General features: G+C 48.2%; 1 protein-coding gene across 8 annotated transcripts in view; it reads left to right on the top strand.

Annotated features, from left to right (window-relative positions):
* LOC118221694 (inactive ubiquitin carboxyl-terminal hydrolase 54-like) overlaps positions 1 to 21974 on the top strand; it is a 93033-nt gene that overhangs the window by 9826 nt on the left and 61233 nt on the right. The window lies entirely within an intron of this gene.

Below are 21974 nucleotides of genomic sequence, written 5' to 3'. Positions count from 1 at the left end.
TTGTGGGCTGGAGAGAGATGGGGCGGGGTTAAGTCCTTAGGGGAGGGTGTGGCTGGGACTGAATCGGAGTCATGTTTCAATAGCATATTTTTATTTTTGTTTATTAACGGATTAGTACATGTGTTTGGGATAAGTGTTAGCTGTAATGGAGGAGGTATTAAGGGTACCCTTAATACCATTCATTCAAATATGAATTCATTAATTTATTCATTCATCACCCTAATGCAGTAAATAGCTATTGGTCGTGCTAGTGCATCAGTGATTGGCACCTGATCTTATCCTGTTAAACCCATCCGCCATTGTCAGATATTTTGTGTTAAGTGTGTGTAGCTGTCCTTGTGTGACTGGTCCTGGTTAGTTTAAATTTGTATTTATTTGATGGTGTTGAAAGGATGGACACTGGCTGGTTGCCAGTTTGCTACCGGCTTTAATGTAGCGCATCTTTTACTAATAAAGTCAACCAAATTGCAGTCGGTCTCCCTGCGTATTTCTGCTGTGCGTCCAGGCTACTGGGGCAGCCCGTGACAGTGTTCTTAAGTAATCTCATTTAGTACTTGTACTAGTTTAAAATCCTTTGCATCCATTTGATGACTGCCTGAAGTGTGTGACCCACGAACTTCACCAAACACGGGTGAGTTCTTCCCTGGTAACACTTCTTTGGTCTTCATGTTGAGAAACAACAACAACAACAGACTCCATATGCAAATGTAACACCTAGAAGCGACTCTAGGCTTTCTTGTGCATGAACTAATGACACCACGACACACAGGTAGCGTCCGATACCAAGAAACAGCCGAGCAGCCGATTGTCCTTTTACTTTCGGTCTCCTTAAACAGAGGGCCGTGATTCCTACACGGTTCGCCCAGTCTGGATATAAATACCCTGAAATGAAAGCTGACAGTCTGCACTTTTAGCTCGTATTCATTGATTCATTTCAAATCCAATGTGCGGGAGTACAGAGCCAAAACAACAAGAAAAATGATATTGCTATACATCCAGGCTGTGAGAGGCCTGGCCTTTGCCGGGATTTTTGGGAGCCCATGGGAGAGATTTTGGGGTCATCGTGAGCAACGATGCAACACTGATGGAATCGAGCCACACGGGACGAATATTTTTATTGGTAATCTCTTGGCAAGCAGGGGGCGGGGCCTGCAGTCGCAATTGCTGCTGGGAGCACAGAAATCCACGGCCTCTCTGTAAACCCCTCACCCCCCCCTAACCCCCCAAACCCCACACGCAGAAGGGGCAGAAGGTGCTCGTGAGCGTGAACGCCGGAGCCGAACGTGTCCGCGCTCCCCATGGCGGGCTCTCGACTGCGCCGGAACCGTAGCCGCCACATCTGCCGTTTGTTTGCTTCGCGGGCGCGGGCGCGGGCGCGCGTTTCCGAGCGCGGGGCCCGTGTTAAACGGCGCGGCGATGCGTTCAGGCAAACGTTCAGGCTAGTGCCCGTGCGGGACCGCACGCGGGTCACAGCCAGCGCACGAGCCCAGCTCCCAGTCACGGTTCACCCCACCCCGTCCCGGAACGCTGCAGATCGGTGACCGGAGGACGTCGGGACGCTTTCCTCTCCGTTCGTTCGTCTTTCGTTCGTTTGTTTTCCGCGCATTCCCGATCGCGGAGGGAATGCTTCAGCAGGGAAGCGGCGGTCGCGTTTGTACGAAGCGAAAATCTCCCAAGAATGGGAATCCTTCCATGGCTGCTGCAGCAGCAGATATTTGCATATCGACTAAATTCTATTTGTGGAACCCGAAACAATGAAAGAGCAGGTAGGATATTCAAACCAACCAATGCAGTGTAGCTGACCATAACAGACGAAAGTTAAGCAACGGTACTGAATTAGACAGTGAAACAAGCTTCCTTAATGCCGTCGTTATGAAGTACTATATGAACTGAAGTAAACACAGGAAGCCATTGTGGGTGGCAGAGAGAACAACAGATTATTAGAAAAATCACTGAAAAAATTATTATTAAATCATTCTTTTTTTAAAATAACCAAGTCAGCATAATTTGTTGGTTTGTGCAACCTCTCCCCCATTCATACAGGGGTGCAGATTCCAAGGCAACCAATTTTTCTTCCTACCCAGGGGAGGAACGTACAAGCCTTTTGAGAAGAAAATCATTTTCTTTGGTGTGCATAAATTCATCTTAAAACATAATTTATTCATTTTGTTCTTTCTTTAAGTTAATTTTAAACCCTGGATTTGTGTTTTGACTCGGACTGGGATGTCCAGTTGCATTTGCAGGCATATGTCCCATCTTTCCTCATTTCAGGAGTGCAGACAAACGCTCGTTCTCCTCTGAAGGGTGCGCCACCTGCTGGCTGCTGCTTCATGTCTCCCTGCAGTCCGCCAGCAGCGCAGCCGTGCCGTGGCGTCGGGAGGCTACGCTGCGCGCCAACCTCAGGCAAATCGGTGACGGGAAGGAGGAGGAGAGTTCCGACCGAAACCCTTCCTCTGTGGGCCACGCCGCGACCTGTAACGCGCTACCCTGCGTGTCACACTCGCACGCCGAAACCCGGCGTCCCGGCAGTCCGAGCCCCCGCCACCCTTCCCCCCCCCCCGGAGGTCTCCCGCGCCGGCGCGTTTGTAAGGGCAGCCGCGGCAGGTCGCCGGGGGAGACGGCGGGCTTATCGCGGGATGCCGCCGCAGAAGGAGGAGGCGTTTCGGCGCCCATAGCTGTGTTTGCCCACAGATAGCGATCGGCGCTCGTGGCGACCGGCTGCGCAAACAGACGGGGCCCTCAGCTGCGCAGCGGGATCTCGTTAAAGAGATAGGCCGATCCGGCCAATCATTAAAGAGATAGGCCGATCCGGCCAATCATTAAAGAGATAGGCCGATCCGGCCAATCGATGCGCCCGCGCCCGCTGCCTTCTTCGCCCTGTCGCCGGGGGGCTGATTTGGCTGCTTTGCGTTTATCTACCTGTCTGTTCGTGAAACCGCAATATAAAGTAATCCCGAAAACGTGTCTTAACTGTGCGTTCTTGAGGCTGCGCTGCTTTCGTACTGAAAATAATTTAAAGCGAACAAAGAAGTGTGTGAGAATGTCCTTATAAACAACATCCAGAAATGGATCCGGTCAATGTCTGTCCTTAGGTTTGACTCGCAAGTATTTACGAGCGTGACTTCCTTCTTCACAGAACACAGAACAGAAATTGATTAAAAACACTTGAAACTTTTTTAATAAGGCCCTTTATTTAGAAGTCAAAAGACAACTATTGACTGAATCCAGGCTCTGGATTCCACAGAAACCTTGGAGTTCATGTTAATACAGTACTATCTAGAAAGGACCAAGTTACAAGCAAAAGTGTAATCTGGTATTATATCTTGGAAATGCCGCTTTTTCACTGAAGATGTAGTGGTTGTGATTGAACCGCTTTGTACAGCAAAAGAGTGGGGAATTGATACGGAAGGGTTTTTTTTTCTTTTTCATCAAGTAGGTCTTTTCTTTTAGGTGACTTGGCGGTTTTATTGAATCCCGGAGAAGTTGTGATGAACGCTGAAGGCTTTTGGGAAAAGCTTGTGTGGATTAAGTGCTCGGTGGAGAATCCCTCTGTTTAGCCTTCCCCCTTGTGCTGTAGGGCCGAGCTGTTTCAGGACAGCTTTCTCCTTGCAGTCCTAGGGACAGCCGGGTGTATAAAGGTTGGACAGGCCCTTTCAGGCTGGTAGCGCCCCCTACAGGGCTGTAAGAGAGGAGGGGTGAAGTGGGAGTAAAGGGGGAACCCATTTCGACTAGTGATGTAACCCTGGTATACCTTTCCACCGTTATAGTGAGTGGATTCAGAAAATGTAGTGAAGTCTGCAGATTGGATGCAGACTCCAACCTCAGTTATCTTAATAAATACTACAATTGTGACTTCCGAAGTAGAGAAGGCAATTACGTTTTATGACCGTTACAAAATATTCTTCCATTTAAGAGACACATGAATAGAGATTCATGTGAAATATAAGAAGTGGAGGAATTCTCTGTTGCAATATCATCATTTCAAATGGTCCTTTGCAGACACAGATTAAAGATTTTTGTCTGATACATAAAACGCAGGTCACGCTAATTATTGTAAAAAGAAGGTTGTATAGCGATCCTAAAAGCCATTACATATTATTCTACCTATGGGAAAAAACAGGACGGGTCTCTTAGTGAGTTAGTGGGAGCTGGTGTTGGTGTTTCACTGTGCCACTGTTTCATATAGTTTTTTTTTGTCTTTTTCTTTCATGGATAAGGTTTTCCGAGTGGATTACAAAAATAAAAACTGAAAAATATTACAAATTATTGATTGATTAACTTCCAGTAAGGGAATTAAAATACCTTTGAGTGTGTTAAAACATGTTTAGAATGCAATATAGGCCTATTGGTTACACCGTATGGCTGGTATAGCCTACATCAAATGGTATGTGGTGTCAGAATTCTGCAGAATTAGTCTGGTACAGTATTTAGTTATTATGTCGCATAAAACACACGTAAATAGACGCAGATTTTGAACTTGAACCGTGTTGGTGCTGAAGCGCGGTCCTGAGTTTCAGTTCCAGTTTAAGCTGTCGCCCCATTGTGAGCCTATGGCAGAGTGGACTCACAGCGAAGCAGGGGATATAACATGCAGTCCTAGTTCTAATCATAATCCTGTAATGGCGCGGGTTGACTGGTGGGGTTTTCTCGGCGTCTAATTTGAAAGGGAAATTGGTAACGGGCTTAGCGTTTTAACGCGTCAGCGTTTTTCGCGACGAGCGCGTGCGACCGGAGGCAGCTCGGCTCCTGGAACCTCGTCCGCCGATCGCGAGCGGGAAGAGCGGATCCGCGGCGGGAAAAAATCTCCCGGCGGACGCGTTTTCGGCTGCCTCCGCGTGCCCGTCCCTGACCTTTCTCCCGCTAATGCGGGGTGACATTTTGGGCACACGGGCCGCGCGTTTCGGGCAGAAAGCGCGGGGGGGGAGGCGTGTGAAATGCCAACCCTGCCCGCGCCACCGCTGGCTTCCCCGGGAAAATGAAAGCAGCTCATTCTCCTCCCTTCGTCTCCGGGTCCTCCGATCGGGGCTGCTGTCCGTGCCCGCCCCCCCCCCCCCCCCCCCCTTGTCAGGGGCTCTAATTAAGAATCCATTAAGCAAACGAACGGTAAACTCAATAAGGTTTCCGCGGTGCTCTCGGCAGGGGGGGGGGGGCGGGGGGCCGGGGGCGGGGGCAGGGGACCCCCGCGCCCCTGGCCGGATTCCAAACCCTGGCTCCCATGGACTCTTCCAGCGGCCCGGGCCACTTCATCATTCTCCGCTTTAATTGGCCGGATCGTTCCTTGCCTGTTCTCCCCCCGCGCGAAATGCCGCATAATGGCTTCTCTGCATCGCCCGGGCGGGTGCCATGCGTCAGTGCCGTCCGAGACCACACCCCCTCCCCTCCTGAATGGACTGCATCCAACGAAAAGAGCTGTGCAGATGCAGTAGATTTATTATTATTATTATTATTATTATTATTATTATTATTATTATTATTATTATTATTATTGTTATTATTATTGTTATTATTATTGGTTTTGGTATCACCTTCTATTTTCTACCGACCAGAATCCTGCAATGAATTTGTGTGATTGTTCGTTTTCTATAAATGGTAGATTTGTGTTTTTTCTGCATCTTGTAATGCTCTCTTGGTGTTCTTCGGTGTACAGATTATGAACTCCATGTAGGGACTGTGAAGCATTTGATGATGACTGAAACAACTTGTACCAATCTCTTGCTTGGTGGGGGGCACTTAAGATGTAAGCATAGAAAGGCGCCGTCGACAGACCTGACAGTATGAGTGATAAAAGGGTTCTGTCCTCGTTTCTTCAGCTGTCAGCTGCGAAGGGAAGTGACACCTTTTAGCTCCTCCCTCCTGGTATTTGCCCAATCACAGGACATACTGTAGTATGCACTGTGATGGTGAGCTGGAAGTCATAGGTGTGCTAAACCTTTAAGGTGCAGTATAAGATCACGGATTATGTGATTAGAATGTTCTTAGCTGAACATTTCTAATGCCGACGTTACAGTCATGACTGGTGATTGAATGGAGTTCTAGAAGATTGACTTAGAATTTTGAAATAAACATTCCAAAAAAAATATTTTCTGAGAACTCAGAGCAGTCAGACCACCAAGCTGACCACGCCCCTCTGGGTATGCTCAGCGAGGATGCAGGCTCGCCTGATCTGGACACCTGCGATGAAGGCGGATGATGAGTCAACCGCCATCTGTGTGACTGTGCTGGGCGTCAGCGGAAGAACCCTAGAACTGCACGGTCAAAATGGCTCCATAGATTCTCATGGCTCACCAGATAGGCTACCTGTCGCTGGATTCATAGCATTGAAAGTTCTGCCGAAGCTTTGATGCTGAAGCGTTGTATTTTGAGGCATTATGAATATTCATGACAGGACTTGGCCAATGACAATACTTTTGCAGTGGATGTTTTGTCCTTGGGCCCAACTTTTCATGAATATGTATCAACTTTAATAAAGCTCTTGTGAGTGTTGTTACTAAGCAGAACTGAAATTAAGAAGTGAATGGTTGGAAGAAATACAGGAGCTGGCTATCTGGTTACTGTAGTGAATCTGTGATGGAGCTCTCATTTTATGCTAGGATCTACAACCCATTGGATTGGCTTGATTATTTGTGGGTTAAAATACACACTGCATATGATAGTATGTATATTTATGCCTAAAGCAGGGGTGTCCAATCTTGTCCGAAAAGGGGTGCCGATTTTTGTTCTTGCCGAGCACTATGACAACTGATTCTGCTTATCAAGGACTTGATTGAAGACCACGATTAGTTAATTGGTTGAATCAGGTGTTGTAATACTGGGTTGAAACAAACATCTGCACCCACACCAGCCCTGTTTGGAGAAGACTGGACACCCCTGGCCCAAAGGATATAGAAAAAAAGCATTAAAGGAAGCGCTCATGTCCTGAAGTGTAGTCCTTGATAGCAATCTCAGTTTTCTTTAACGTAGGGTGTTCCTTACACAGGGGTTTGGAATGCTTGTGTAGAAAACCGTGTGCAATTTCCTAATTCAGTGGAAGGTCACTGTTGAGATTTTCTTATAATATAAAAAAGTCTAAAAACTCGTTGTCGTCGAACAAAACAGGATCTGGCATCGAATCCTGACCCCGCCGATGTTGATTATGGCTGGCAGTCCCCACGAGTGGCTGTAACGGGGTTTTGGCACGTTGGGGTGTAACGGGGTTTTGGCACGGTGGGGTGTAACAGGGTTTCGGCACGGCGGGGTGTCCCCGTCTCCTGGTGCAGGGAGGAACGAGTCCTCAGACAGACGTTCTGACGGCGGCGCGTCGGAGCGCTCTCCTCTGACGGAAAGAGCCGCGCCGCTCAGCCGGCGGACCGCGGGGCGAGAAGCAGCCGCGGCCGGCCGCCCGCGCTTCAGAGGAGAGTACGCAGCTCTGCCTCCGCTCGAAGGACGCTTTAGAAAACGTGGAAATCGGGGGGGAAGATAAAAATGAAGGAAAGGAAAAGAAACGGTGGCGGTGTGATTCTGTGAGTCGGCAGGGAGAGTGCGCCCTCCCGGGCTGCCGCTCCGTTGGCTGGCAGTGCGGCACGGGCTGTGCGAAGAACACGTCGGAGTGCATATGCGCCAGCCTCTAATGAGGAACACGGACCAACGCTTAGCAAATATCTGTGAATGGATTACTGCACACGTGTGGCCGAAAAAACACGCACACGCTCACATACACACACAAATCCACACTCACATGCACGGACATGCACATGCTCACATACACACACACACACATAGCCACACTCACATGCACGGATATGCACACGCTCACATACACACACACACACACACACACACACACATAGCCACACTCACATGCACGGACATGCACATGCTCACATACACACACACACACATAGCCACACTCACATGCACGGATATGCACACGCTCACATACACACACACACACACACACACACACATAGCCACACTCACATGCACGGATATGCACATGCTCACATACACACACACACATAGCCACACTCACATGCACGGATATGCACACGCTCACATACACACACACACACACACATAGCCACACTCACATGCACGGATATGCACACGCTCACATACACACACACACACACACACACACACATAGCCACACTCACATGCACGGATATGCACATGCTCACATACACACACACACATAGCCACACTCACATGCATGGATATGCACACGCTCACATACACACACACACACACACACACACACACAGCCACACTCACATGCACGGATATGCACACGCTCACATACACACACACATAGCCACACTCACATGCACGGATATGCACACGCTCACATACACACACACACACACACACACACACACATAGCCACACTCACATGCACGGATATGCACATGCTCACATACACACACACACACATAGCCACACTCACATGCACGGATATGCACACGCTCACATACACACACACACACACACACACACACATAGCCACACTCACATGCACGGATATGCACACGCTCACATACGCACACACACACATAGCCACACACACACACACACACACACACATAGCCACACTCACATGCACGGATATGCACATGCTCACATACACACACACACACATAGCCACACTCACATGCACGGATATGCACACGCTCACATACACACACGCTCACACACACACACACACAGCCACACTCACATGCACGGATATGCACATGCTCACATACACACACACACACATAGACACACTCACATGCACGGATATGCACACGCTCACATACACACACACACACACACACACACACACACACAAATCCACACTCACATGCACGGACATGCACATGCTCACATACACACACACACACACATAGCCACACTCACATGCACAGATATGCACACGCTCACATACACACACACACACACACACACACATAGCCACACTCACATGCACAGATATGCACACGCTCACATACACACACACACACACACACACACACACACACACATAGCCACACTCACATGCACAGATATGCACACGCTCATACACACACACACACACACACACACACACACATAGCCACACTCACATGCACGGATATGCACACGATCATACACACACACACACACACACACACACACATAGCCACACTCACATGCACGGATATGCACACGCTCACATTCACACACACACACACACACACACACATAGCCACACTCACATGCACGGATATGCACACGCTCACATACACACACACACACACACACACACACACACATAGCCACACTCACATGCACAGATATGCACACGCTCATACACACACACACACACACACACACACACACATAGCCACACTCACATGCACGGATATGCACACGATCATACACACACACACACACACACACACACACATAGCCACACTCACATGCACGGATATGCACACGCTCACATTCACACACACACACACACACACACACATAGCCACACTCACATGCACGGATATGCACACGCTCACATTCACACACACACACACACACACACACATACACACAAATTCACAATCACAGGCACATAAATGCTCATTGTCGCACTCACATGCGCAAAACATGCACACATTCACATTCGTGCACACACACCCACACACGCTCACACGCACACACAATAAAACATACATAGGCACACACACACACACACACTCTCTCTCTTTCTCTCTCTCACACACACACACACACTCTCTCTCTTTCTCTCTCTCTCACACACACACACACACAGATTGGAACACACAGTGTTTTTTTCACACCATGGTGCGTGGCCATATGGTGAACTTGCTGATGCAGCAAAACGAATCTAAAAGACACATGAGATGGGCTGAAGACCCTGTCGTTTCCATTTACTGTGATATTGGACTTTGGCCTCGGCCCTGCAGAACCGAGGAAATGAAAGTTATTATTTTGGGCGGGTTGGAGAAGGATGGGGAGCGATGATGGAAAACTGTAGTTTTCCAGCTCCTGGAAATGCAGGAAAGTCATTTTCTCTGTCATTTTTAATGTTGTCATGTGGCAAGTGCGATGGTGTATGAGCTGGCATTTTACCCAAGTCAGCGTTATTTTTTAATTTGATTCACTCAGCATGATTGTGTTTTCGAGTGGAAGGTTATTTTGTTTTGGGGTCTGTGTGTGGGTGGGTGTGTGAGCGTGGGTGGGTTTGTGTGTGTGCTTGTGTTCGTGCGTGCCTGTGTGTGTGTGTGTGTGCATGCGTGTGTGTGTGCGTGCTCAACCATGTAGGTCATGTTATATAGCATGAAAGCAGCTTCTCCAATGGTCAGTATTCCTGTCAGATTCCTATTGTGTGCATGTAAGCAGGCTTGTTTTCACCATGCTTGTCCTGTTCAATGGTATTGACGTACTGTGTGGGATGTAATAGTAAATGCTTTGCTGCTATGCAAATTGATGTTATACTTTGTCCTCTGTGTATACAGTGGGACAATGAAGAGTAATGTAGCCTATATGGAAAGGCATGTATAAGCAAGGCAAAGGGCGATGAAAGGAAGGGATATGTGAGTAAAGAGAGAAGATAGGTGCATACTGGAAGAGGATATGCCCAAACCTTGCCATTGGACGAAATTTGCCTCTCTGCCAATAACTCACAGGGACTCCCGAAACCTAACCACTGAGACACCACAGAATTGGGCGAGGGCTTAGGAAGCAGGGCTTCGTGAATCTGCCGGTGGTTTGAAGCAATACGCCAAGTGTTCCCGACTCTAATCAAAATGTTTTGTCCTCCACGGGGAAACACTATGATTGGTTCTGGCCAGTGACTTGCGGACAATGTGTGGTCTCTGCCTAGTTTTAGGATTGCATCATCATTGATCAGGACTGCTTTGATAAACAGAAGAGCTTCTGTGTGGGTTCCAAAGTTTGGTCATATGGTAAACCGGATACCGCTTGAAATGCTCTTAGTAATTGAGGGGACGATAGCAGACAAGGACATGGATGTGGATGCTAAATATTTGTGGAGACAGGAATAATTATTTTTTCCCTTATGACTGTAGCTAGTAGAAATTAGAAGATGGCAAGTTAACTAGTGAACATACCTAAATGGCTAGTTAGCATATCTGGAAGGTCTAGTGTGGGCCACCTGTGCTATTTCATGGAAAGCTAGTTAAATTTAATGTGGGTAAATTGTTGTTCAAACACGATTGTTTTCAAAAACAAACACGCACCCCAAAAAACCTATTAGCAATATAGCCGGAAAGTTGCTTGGTGTGTTAAAGTATAAAGGTTGTAAAAAAGTTTCTACAATATTTTATTCACCATAATTTTACTGCACCATGTAAATCATCAAATGCATGTGTATAATTTAGTCATTTCTGGCTCTGTCACCGGTGGCAGCTTGTCCTTTTCCCTCCTTTTGTAGTTCATTTTTGCAGTTCAAAGGTTACACGACATATGTCACATCCTGCTTTTTTATGTGAGATCTTCCCGTTGAGCCTGGACTTTTCCTTTATTGAAGCCGGTACATATTTAGCGGTAATTGCTCCCTCAGGCGTGCCCCAGGAAGACGTTGATGGATCAACCAGCCGAACGTTTAAGACACCGCTTGTCCTGGCTAATAAAGCCGTTAAGTTTTCTCCGCGCGTGTGCATCACAAATTAAAGCGCTGGCTCTTGGAAGGTGTCCAGCGGCTCACGAGGAGTTAGGCCTAGTTGTCGTGCCGGTGGAGCATTGTCTCCACCGACTTCCAGAGGGATCGCTGGGGCTCCTCTGATTGGTGGAACGAGGGGGAGGAGCTCATGCCCTCTTGTGGGAAGTTGGAATAAGCAAGGTCCAAGTCGCTTGTTCACTAAAGCATTTCTTGTTTTAAAGTGCTCATTATCAGTTGAAAACAGTTGGATAAGTAGAAATGAGTCAGTTTGTGTAAAATAATTTTTTTGGCATGGAAGCTGCTCCTAGGTTTTTATGGACATTTGCAGGTATATTTGTCTCATAGGCCTATGTATTTTTGTGAAACATGTTTGTGCAAATCGTGGCTTTTTAAAGAAAAAATTTAGCCTATTTTCCAGGTACAATATGCTACAATGCATACCTTTCTATTTTGAAAAAAAAATGTATATGTATAAAATGTCTATTGATATTCAGAATTCCATTTCAAAGATTATCGCACATACGTATAGCTATGACATAGACTATGTGAGAGAGACAATACTCTTACACAGTGCATTAGTTAGTGGACATTTATCCAACAGAAATGTTGAGAAGGGCAGTGGTAATTATGGGAATCGAAGTGACCGACGTGCCTCAGAAACTGTTTGGATTGCTCGTATCTGTGTACGGGTCTGTGGAGGAAGGGGAGGTGTAATGTGAGCTAAAGACTACAGCATTGTTCTGCCGGATCCCTTTGTGTCCAAACAGTGGCTCTTGTCTTTTTTTCCTGCGTAGCTCATTGTCAGGCTTGAGATTTTCACTACCCCCACGATGACCTTCGAACAATGAGAGTTTTTTTTTTCCCCCCACTTTGGAAACAGTTAGCCTATAGCCTAAAACTTTTCAGTTTTTTTCGTTTTTTGAATGCTGTGTGAAGAGGGCAGCTTTCGAACGTGCTTCCACCCAGAGCCGTCGGTGGCTCCGTGGCTGAAGTGCAGATATGGCGCTTCCTTACGCCGTCCCTTTTGATGAGTTCTGACAGGAGCGTAGCCGATACGGGGCCGGATTAGGGGCCGGGCTCTGCGGATCTCCTGGGGGGGGGGAGATGGGGAGGGGGAACCGGGCGGTGGTGCTTCTCAAACCTCCGATTAGCCGGCGGTCTCGGCGACGGAAAAGTGCCTCCCGGCGGATTTGATCAAAGACGCGTTTGCGCGTCGCCGCGGTCCGTAATCTCAGATGCGAGGCGTTCAGAGACTCCGGTAACGAGCTCTTGCGGTTGACGCCACAGAAGATAAGAGGGGAGCGATGATCAGAATCCTATGGTGGCTTAGCTGAGGATCCACACTGGGTCATTTGTGGTCCCTGCTGCTATAGCCTGTCATTCCCCTTGCACCGTATCATTATGCCCCCTTATGGAAACAGCCAATCGACTGTGACTTTGTCCCCTCCGATCCACAGAACAACTTTACTGCACGAGCATACTCTGCACATTCACCGACTTATTGCAAATGTGCTCTGCCAGTTTTTAATTCCCTGAATGGATATGGCAGAGGAATAGAGGCATTTTTATGCACATACAGAAGACTGCCGCCGGTGGGTTTTTTTTTGACAGAGATTTAACCTGGCCTCCTCTGCAATCATTCACGGTTATTATTTTACCTCCTTAAAAAAATGTCAAAAGAGCCGATTCGCCCGGGAGCTTTGTCAGTCGGAGAGGATGGAGGCGAGCGCCGGGTTCCTGTGGGCGGGGCCGCTTCTGTCATGCCAACGCAGCCCGGCGAGCTAAACCCAGAATCTAGACGTCTAGAGTCGTGGAAATCCAGGCCGAGAGGCGTTTTGACATAAACGGACTAGGTTAACCCCAATGCAGCTCAGATTTTACCTGGATATTGCCTGGCCGCATCATTGTCAGCTAGGAAACTTTCACTTTTCTCCCAGTTGTCACCGGGTTTTCACCCGCCTACAACGTTTCACTGGCTTTTCGCCGACTTTTCACCACAGAAGATGTTCGACGGGAGTGGTGCCCCTGTTGGGTTTTTAAAGAAAACCGTTGGGGTCTGAGGTAGCTACATTTCCATGGGAATTCCCTCTGGCCATGTCGGTGCTGGTGGCCAGTGAGCTTGCAGACCTGCACCCCTCCCTTTGGTTCTCAGACTCGGTCCTGGGGGACCCCTGTGTATGCTGGTTTTCATTCCAACCTCAACAGCAATCCCAGAATTTTAACAAGATGTTAATTTTTCTTAATTAGGTGCTTTTCATGTTTTAGAGCTGGGGTTCCAGAAAGGGCCAGTGTGGGTGCACACACCTGATCTAATCAATCTGATCTAATCTAATCAATCACTAGAGTCATTGCTAAGCACGTTGATTAGTAGAATCAGGATCAGGTGTGTGCACCCACACTGGCCCTTTCTGGATAAGACTGGGGACCCCAGCTCTAAAACATGAAAAGCACCTAATTAAGAAAAATGAACATCTTGTTAAAATTCTGGGATTGCTGTTGAGGTTGGAATGAAAACCAGCATACACAGGGGTCCCCCAGGACCGAGTCTAAGATCCATTGACCTTGAAAGCACCAAGCTTTTTTTTTTCCGACTCGCTTGTCCAAAGCTGCTTCTTAACCTCGTACAGAGATGGGGTCACAATCACAGGCTGACTTTTGTTTTGGAGGAAAGAAAGGCTTCTCCTCTCGCGGGGGATTGCGCACAGAGCCTCGTGTCCCTTCGCTTCCCCTGTGTCACAGAACACGACCGTGCTAATGAAAAAATACCGTTGCGTGTGCGAGGGCGAGGGAGGGGATGAAATGTAGGAACGACTGATGTAGGGTACTTCTCTGAGCGCTTCCGTGTCTCACTAAATGTATGTGAGCAATATACTGTATGTGGAAGCTGCATGTTGGTTAGTGCATTAACCTGCTTAAAATAGCCTAATATCTCATAACCATTATGCTTTGGGAGTGCTGTATTAAATCCTTGTGGTGTAGATAGTGTGGTCAAAAGATATGAACATAAATTAAAGAAAAGAAAAGTAATAAATGAAGTAACAGAAACAAAGAGTATTATGTTAATCCACAGTGAATGAATGTGCCGTTATTCTAAAGTTCATTCTGGATCCAGAGGTTGAATCTCATGATTAGATATTGTGGAATGGTAATGCAGCTTTTTCTTGGTAACGCTGCTGTGTATTCTGGGAAATAATGTCGTTATAAATGTATGCGGCTAATTAACAAATTGGATCAATTTGTTGGATTTAAAGCCCAGTATCTGCGCGGGTGGAGCTGAGTTTGACGCCGCTGACCGAGAGCAGCTTAGAGCAGCCCAGGGGAATGCTTGGGAAGAGCTGCGAAATGGATACTTTACTTCGGCCTAATCTCGATAAATCCTTTTCGGCTTTGTACCACGTTTCACCCGGGCTACGCCGAATTATCAATTTTACCAGTTCTTCACGCTTTAAAGTATTCACCACCAATGAAAGACAAACTCTGCCACTTAGCACAGAAGTCACGGTGCTGTGTGTTCCATAACTAACTCTGAGCACGTAACCCTGCTGTGAAGATTTGACACATTTCATCCTGTTCACATGAATCAGGCACAAGCCAGTCTCAGGGTAATGCTGATGGATAGATATACAGGGCGATGGAGGATCTGAGTCAGGCGTGGGATATAAATAGGGCTCCCTGTTTTCCGGTGAGAGTGGAATCGCTCGGGGAATTGCGGATGTGAACCTGTGGAATTTTAGTCCTGTCTGTTGAATGTAGTCGAGCGTAATCAAACGGAATCGGGAGCCTAGCTTCATGTGAGATTCATAGGGAGTGATGGCGGATGTAGCAAATTAGCCGCTCACTAAATTATTATCTCGGCATAACTGTACCTATGCCAAACCAGGAGTGGCACTGTTCGGGGTTTTATACATAAGCACTCTCTATGGCCACAGGCTCTGACCCTGAACAAACATGCAGAATTCAGAAACAGAAAATACTGCATAAACTGGACTGAGAGCCTGCATGCTTCGTGATGACTGGCTAAATTATTATCGACAGAAGCCACTCTACTACAGTGTGGGGAAAATGTAGGCCATTGCCATTTATGTATTATTGAATAATAATAATGGGTTTTTACAGAGCACCGCTCACTGCCTCACAGTGCATTACAATGAAGCAGGGAGACTCACCTCTTGCACCAACGACGTGTAGCACCTACCAGGTTTGTACCTGAGGTGGAGCTGGAGGGAATTATTGATGGGAGGAGGGCTAGGTTGAGATTATGTTGAGGATGGTTTGATGACCATGTCACATGACCAAGGCCACGGCGAGCCCCTCCTGTCCTCTGTGAGTCATCGCCTGAGTCATCTGACCTCTGAGAGCAAGCTGCCATGAGAATGGCCATTACGCACTGTCACCAGGTCACATCACTGCCTCTATGCCTGTTAGTGCTTACACACACACACACGCACACACACACACACATGCTTGTAGACATGTACAGGAATGTACACGTGAACAGACACACACGCACATGCAAACACATGCTTCTGGACACGTACAGACCCGCACACACACACACAAACGCACACACACACACACGTACAGCAAAGTGAAGGTTAGTTCAGGTCTGTGCTGGTTGCTTCAGTGATCGCTGATGGAAGCAGGCTGTATTGAGCAGGTGGATCTGTCTGTGCGACCTGCTCTTGGCTGTACCAGGACTGTTCTCCTTCTGCTGGGCCTGAATTCAGGTCAGTTTTCTCTGGTGAAAAAAGCGCTAACTCGCAGCAGAGCGACGGAAAGATGAGAACCTGTCAATGACACTGGATTTTAAAGCTGAAGACGAACCTGAACACAGCTTGACCAGAGCATGACCGCTGTCTAACCAGACCATGACCATAGTACGACCACAGCATCACAAATTGGAACTACCTGGTTTTGCTCCTCGGTCTCCCCTGCTCTCTCTCTCTTTCTGTCACACACATACACATACACACGCACGCACGCACGCACGCACGCACACACACACTCACACACACACACACACACACACACACACACACACACACAAACACACACACACACAAACACACTCTTGTCTCTCCCCCAGTCTGTAACTGTAGTTGGTAGCTATGCTGTGTGTTGCAGTTTGGCTGGGAGTGTGTTCATTGGTGCATTGGTTGGTCACTGGGCAGAGTGTTGGGGGACGGGGGACACTGCCTACGCGTGTGTCCTGGGCTCTGTCTTTTCCCCATGTGCCCAGAAGTCTGCCTATTTCCATGGCGACATTGCCGTCCCCCAGCCCCCCCACCCACTCACCGTCCTGGTTTGGTGCTGGAAGTTCACAAAAAACACAACCCCCCCCCACCCTCTCCCCCACCGCTGTCACTTCAGGTTTCGATGAAAGGAAGATGGAATAGACACTATAGGGACAGCAGAATCTCGTGCTGCCGTTCGGTGGAGATGCGGCCGGAAGTCGCGGCGCGAACGCACGGCCCGAACCGTTGTCCTAGCCGCCGGGCGCTCCGAGATACGACCGGAGGCGACGCTGCCGTTTGGAAGCCGGTCCGGAAAAACAAAATCCCCCCCCCCCCCCCACACACACCGCCTGCACAGCCTCCTGAGGTCGTCTTGACCTGAAATCGCATTCCAGATTCCGGGTTGTTCCATCGCAGCCTGCTGAAGCGAACGCCGTTTCGATGCCCGTGTTCTTTTGAAGAGAGTGTCAAGTGGGGACGGGAGCGTGAGAGGAGAGAGCGTGATTTTCTTAAAAGCGCGTTTTCCGCCCATTACGGTTCCTCAGGCGAGACTCGGGCGATCTTTTCGGTCACTGAGGGCGAAGGCGTAACTTCAGTTTGAATATTGGAGTGTGTGGGGGGGGGGAGGGTTGAAATGCGTAGACACTGAGAACCCGAAACCCTCCCGGAAGAATTTTTTTTAAAGAGCAAAATCAAAGCAAATCAAATTTGATTTATTTGACACATTTCTTACAGGAAGTAGGCCTAACTCAAGCAGTTCAGATACAACAGACAAAAATATCTATTAAAAAAATAATAACCGCAGAAATCATACAACGAAGCGAGTAACAGTAAACACCATAAAATCGAAACGAAACCAATTCAATTCCCTTAATCAGAAGCTGCACTGAAAAGATCTTTTCAGTTGTTTTCTTGAAAGCCTTTAATGTTTCAGCTGGCAGGTTATTCCAGAGGCAGGGTGCATGGGAACTGAAAGCTGCTTGGCCTGCAGTCTTAGTTTTAACCCCTGGAATAATTAAAAGACCAGTACCAGATGATCTAAGGGATCTGGAAGGTTTATAATCATATCACGTACCGTATGTACTTTGGTGCTCGGCCATTAAGAGATCTGTAAACCAATAAAATCATTCAACAATCGGTTCTGGAACTGACGGGTATAGCCAATGTAATGATTCAGGACAGGTTTAATGGGATCATTATTTCTGTTTTTTTTTTTTTTTTTTTTTTTAAACCTGCGCTGCTGTGTTCTGTATTAGCTGTAGATGGCCAGTAATATTCTTTGAAAGACCAGAGAAAAGGGCATTACAATAATCTCGTCTGCTTCAAATAAAAATATGTGCAAGTTTCTCTGCACTGGTTTGTGAAATGTGAAGTGTTTTTTAACCGATCATTTCGGGTGATCATTTCAGTACATCCCAACCGCAACATGAAATCTCCATCTTTATCATATGAAATTATTTTTCTCATCATCATGCTATATTATTGGGGGTTTATTAGGCCTGTTGTGTAATATTAGGGGGGTTGCAACCCCCCTGTCCCCCCATAAAATGACACCCTTGAGCGAAGGCCTCCTGCCTGTTGACCTGCGGGCTCCTCCAGGCATGCAGGCCCCGGGGTGTCCCGTTGCCCTGCTCTCGTCCCGTGGGGGGCATGGCTGGGGGGGTGGGGGGGGAGACAGATGGGGGGCGGGGTTGCTGCTTGCTGTCACATACTCTCCGCTCCAGCAGCTCATGTAATTAAAATTTCGGCTTGGCATGTTCCGAACTTACTTCTAAGTTCCTTTAGCCTATCCCTCTTCAATAAACGCTATTTCTCATGATTTCTAAGTACCTGCTGAAGGCAACATTAGGACAGCCGCATAAAGCATCTCTCCGTATTCACACCTGTCAGCCGCAGAGGAAGATGCCGTGGCAGCTGCATTTATTTATTTATTAATTGTGTAAACGTCAGGGGCATAAAATACGCAGGGTAGGGTTGAAGCCCGGGGTAAAAGTGCTGCGTAAATATTATAATGCCACATTAATACAGTTATAAAGGCAGTTTGAATCTGGGAAAAAAAGTTGAAATTTTGAGAAGTGCAGGCATTGAAGCAGGTGACAGATGTCACCGGTGTTTTTTTTTTTTTTTTTTTTTTTTTGGATGCATTCCTTGGTAACGGGCCAGGCATCTTTAAAAAAAATTACCCCTAGCATTCCCACAGTGATTAAAATCAGTGCAGTTCTGCACCGAAGGCCACAGTATGCACAGAATGCACGTACAGGCGCCTGAACGTACTGACGTGCGGTTGAAGGGGCGGTGGTGGTTGCGCGCTGACCCCCTGACCTCTGACCCTTGACCCTTCTTCTCTGCGTCGGATGAAAACACGACGAGTCTTAACGAAATGAGGTGGCGCGTGGCCCGGGCCACGGTCGATTGTTTAATGCGGCGGGGCTCTCCGTCAAACGGACCCTTAAACGAGGCCGTCGCCTCACCCTGACCCGCTGTGATGTTTGGCTCATCCTCTGTGTGCGTGCGTGTGTGTGTGTGTGTGTGTGTGTGTGCGCGTTACTGTAGTAGCACTTCTCTCCTTCACTGCTCCGCAGTCCTGGCTGTACTCCATCTCCCGCTCTCTCTCTGTCTTTCCTTCTCTCTGTTTTCACTTTCCTTTGATGTCTTTAAACAAAATCAAGAAGGATTGATTGGTTTGGGCTTGTGACAGGCAAATAGATAAATGGGAAATTATTCATTTGTACAGTTTAATGTCCGCTGTTTATTCTAATGTTTATAACAGAAGCAGAATCATAAGAGGGCATTGGGGGGGGGGGGGGGGGGGGTGCAAATATAGAGAATTTCCAATAATGGACTCAGTCATGCTTTCTAGCTCTCTTCTGATCTATTATTTTATCTGTCCCTGCCAATGGGCTTCTTCTTTTTTCCACTGCTGCTGAAATCCTCGGGAGACGAACTGCAGAAGAGACGGGAATGGGGCAGCCGAAGAGGCGCGAGGTGACGCTGCCCAGCGCGTCACGAGTGCCTTTTGCTGCGAGTTTGCCACGGGGTTCTTCCTGGCTCTGAGCCCGATGCCATCCTGTCTCGGTTCTCCCCCGGCGGCCATTCCGGCTCAGCCGCCGCGTCCATTCCGGCTCGACAGCCGAAGCCAGCGCGGCTTAGCCGCCGGGTCCGTTAGCTTGCTTAAGTCACGAGGGCTGCCTGGACTCTGGTTTGGGGGGGGAGGGGGGGAGCATAGTTTGTTCTTTCAGAGTGATATCCCGAGGAGCCTCTTTGCCTTAATTTAACGGGAGCGGAGGTGTTTTTGAGTGCTTTTCTCGTTAGGGCTTTCCGCGGCGACGGGAAAGCACGCGGCTCTCTGTGGCAGTTCGCTCCCCTCCCCCCGTTACAGCCCGGACCGGGGGATCGGCCGGCGAGCTCCTCGCCAGGCGAGAAAGGCGGCGGTGCCACGCAGGGGTTGGCGGCTGCGGGACGCCCGCGCCCGCTGCTCCGTGCCCGCTGCTGCTCGCCCGCTGCGGTTCTGAGCCCGTGCCAATGTAGCGCCGCGGCGCAGCTAGCCTTCAGCCTGCCGCTTGCTGGGTGTGCCAGCTGAGGGAATTAGAGGGGATTAGAGCTGTTGTTTGGGGGGGGGGGCATGTGAGGGGGGGGCATTGCGGTCTCTAACAGACCAGTGTGTTACGTAACCTGTTTACAGATAGACTGGGCTGGGAGAGTTTACTGTGCACGCACACAAACACACACACACACACACACACTCATACACACACACACGCAAAAAAATACAAAAAATATTTATGACCTTGTCACTTTACTGGGAAAGTTAAGCGTGGGACTGAGATAATGATATTTGGCTGTTTGAAACTTTATTTGTGTTCATTTTCATTCTGAAGCATCCCAGCAGACCTTTTTGTGGTGTTTATTTCTGGCTGACTGTAGCTTCAGCCATATTGTGTGTCTGTCCACACTGACATTGAAATGCTCAATGGGCCAGTGGCTGCGACTTGATAAATGCATTTCATGGTGTATTGATGTGACAGCAGCCAATGGAATCATTTGATATTTGCAGAAGTCCATTATGAGTGGATGCCTCTGGGATGAGCTGAGAGGTCATATGGTGGTCACGGCAGGGAAATCCCAGGGAAGGTTTAACCTTTGACCACCTCACCGTGAGTGGGATGGTTTCCATGACAGCTCTCTGGATTCTTTTAACACTCCCACCTTTGTTTCCATGCAGGACTGCAGTAACTGTATTGTACCACTAGGGGCAGTAGAAGCTGAAACCGCCAGTGAACGTGAACCCATGTAAACGCCTGTTCAATTCTTCGTATTTCAGTTTGCATGATTTCATTAAGGTTCTTGTGCTTGACAGTAGGAATCAGTCATACTGCTGGCTGGTCCAAGGGCCTAATGGCTAAATCTGTGGCAAAGTGCTTATTCGGGCTCCAAGGGAAAACACCTCTATCGACTCAGCCAGGTTTCTGGCAACAAATGTCCTCTAATGCCTAGCGCTGTGCACTGGTTCCATGTAGCTGGAGACAAACCAATGTTTCACAATGGCGGATGCTAGAGCTTATGGCCTTGATGCAAGTCAAATGCAAGTCAAATTACTAACCCCTCCTCCCAAAATAAAGAAAAAAATAATTTATAATTAATTAAAATAATTAAGATCTAACCTGTTGCAAACTTGGAGCAAGACCAAATGTCCTTTTCTTATTTTCAGTGTTATTTTCATTTTGGCTGTATACAGTTCTGTGGGGAGGGGGGGCGGTTGTATTTTCAAGGGCAAATGAATGCCACCGTCCCACTCCGGTAAAAGCCTCTTTTTCAGCTGGACGATTAAGCTGCGAAATATGAATGAGATTAGAAAGGAGCGAGCCACGCTCACGTTAAGCAGGGCTGCTTGGCTACGCTATCATCAGGCCATAAACCCCCCCCCCCCCCCCCCCACCCCCCTCTAAGCTTGGTAGGCCTGGGTACGGGGAAATGAAGTCACCCCTAAATTCCAGAGGTAGGCTTTTTTTTATCTGTCCGTCTTGAACATCTGGGTGGCCCCTGTCAGAATGACGGAGTGTTGCCGTGCCCTATCGTAGGAAGGCTGATGGGCTTTGGGGGCGGGG

The sequence above is a fragment of the Anguilla anguilla genome, chromosome 2, assembly GCF_013347855.1.
Source record: "Anguilla anguilla isolate fAngAng1 chromosome 2, fAngAng1.pri, whole genome shotgun sequence".
Lineage (NCBI taxonomy): Eukaryota > Metazoa > Chordata > Actinopteri > Anguilliformes > Anguillidae > Anguilla > Anguilla anguilla.
Note: the sequence above shows the minus strand (reverse complement) of the source record. Positions and strands in the feature narration are given on the sequence as shown.